The sequence below is a fragment of the Hibiscus syriacus genome, unplaced genomic scaffold (assembly GCF_006381635.1).
Source record: "Hibiscus syriacus cultivar Baekdansim isolate YM2019G1 unplaced genomic scaffold, ASM638163v2 tig00116989_pilon, whole genome shotgun sequence".
NCBI lineage: Eukaryota > Viridiplantae > Streptophyta > Magnoliopsida > Malvales > Malvaceae > Hibiscus > Hibiscus syriacus.
In genome coordinates this window covers 255397-257373 of record NW_024063508.1, presented here as the reverse complement: position 1 = coordinate 257373, position 1977 = coordinate 255397, and positions in this window count along the sequence as shown.

The following is a 1977-nucleotide window of genomic DNA, read 5'->3' as shown; positions in this document are numbered from 1 at the left end:
TGGACTCTAATTCCCTATAGTCTCTCGATTTAGGTTCGAAAAAAGGTACCCGAGTTCTCCTTGTTGGTGCCCCCTTGGGCTTGCCAGACCCTTAGTTCTAAGCCCATTACAAGCTTATATGGACTAAGTTAAACTCGAGAGGATACATTCTCTTATGCCTATGCGGTGAATAAATTTACACGAAGACATAAGGTATATGAATCCCGAAGGCTACTTGCTACGCATGTGCGGAGAATAAATTCTCATGAAGGTGTCGCTTTCACCCCCAATTAAAAAGGGTTTGGAGCTCGGGTATAGAGCCACAGATAAAAACTTTTCAAAAATATGAAATCATTGGAAAAAAATGTCAGTACAACTATTTATTTGAAAATAATCAAAGGTAAATAATTGGAATCAAATAAATAGATTAAAATTAAAATTTACTATTTTTGCATAAAAAGACAACCGAAAATTAATTCTGGCTTGACTCACTTACATGTCCCCAGCGGAGTCGCCAAACTGTAGGAACCGTCTTTCGGGTGGGCCCAGATTTGGGCTTCGACTTGAATGAATTGTATTGGAGTCGCCACCGATCACTTTAAACATTTAGCTGGATCGAACACCGTCTTACATGATCTATGTTTTTCCAAAAATATGTCGGGTTCGGGAGTCGGTTACGGTTAAGGAATGATTAACACCTTTGAACTGCCCTTTCGATACCAATTAATTTACCGGTTGTCTTAGTTGCGAAAAGTTAAAAATTTAAATTTAAATTACCCAATTCAAATTGCTTACCTTTAATAAATTTATGAAAATATCCTTAAAAGAACAAAACAAGATGTTAGATAAAGAAAATAAAAAAAAAGTATATGATAATAATCATGATAATAATGAGGAAATAAAAAAAATAAAAAAATTAACAATTAAAAAACTAAAACAAAAGAAATAAAATAAATAAATAAGAATGAACATAAAAAATAAAAACAAATACAAAAAATGTTAATAATAATAATTGTTATAAAAAATAAATAAAACAAAAATAAAGTATATATACAAAAAAATAAAAAAAGTAAAAAAGCTACCTATCACTTCACCGAAAGTGAGGGGGAAATTTTTGTTTTAGAGGACAAAAGGGGGGGGCCAAGAAGACAAAAAAGATTAGGAAAAAATAAATTTGTTAGGTAATATATATATATAATATAATATTTAATAAAGTAATTAAAAAATAATAAAAAATGTATACACATAAAAACAAAAACAAAAAAATAATAATAAAATAAAGTAAAATATATACATAGAAATATTATATAAAAACAAATAAATGTATATACATTCTAAAAAAATAAATAATAAAGTAAAAAAGAAAATGTGTAAAATGTAAAAAAATTAAATGAAAAATAAAATCAAATAAAAAATCAAATAAATAAAGTGAATAATAAAGAAAAGAAATTATGTGGCCGAAATCAAAAGTAATTAATGCGAAAAATCAAATTCAGGGGTAAAATAAGCATCAGAAAAATACGGGGCATTTTCCCACTTTAAAACATAAACAAGCGGACCCTGGGCTATGGGTTAGGTCAACACGCTAGTCGCCCAGGTCCATGGGCCATGTATTTAAGCCAACATTTCTTTTAAAATTTCATTTCTTATCTTCTCTAATCTGAAAACCCCCATCTCTCTCCTTTTCTCTCAAGTGTTCTTGAGCCATGAAGAACATGGCCAGATTTCCAGAACCCGACCACCGTGCCGCCTCGCAGACCGTCGTTGATCGGCGGCAAAAGTTAATTTTTTTCCATTTTTCGAAAGATCTTTGTACCCCGACTCGAATATTAAACTCATTTTTTTTAAAATGCCTCGGGGGAGAGTAGATCTGAGATCAAAGGTCTCGGTCTCTCCCCCTATTTCATCGGCGAAAAACCTTTCTTTTGGGTTTTATTTGAACCAAAACGACTAGAAGGAAATACACATGCGAGATAAAACGATGATCTCCGATGTTGC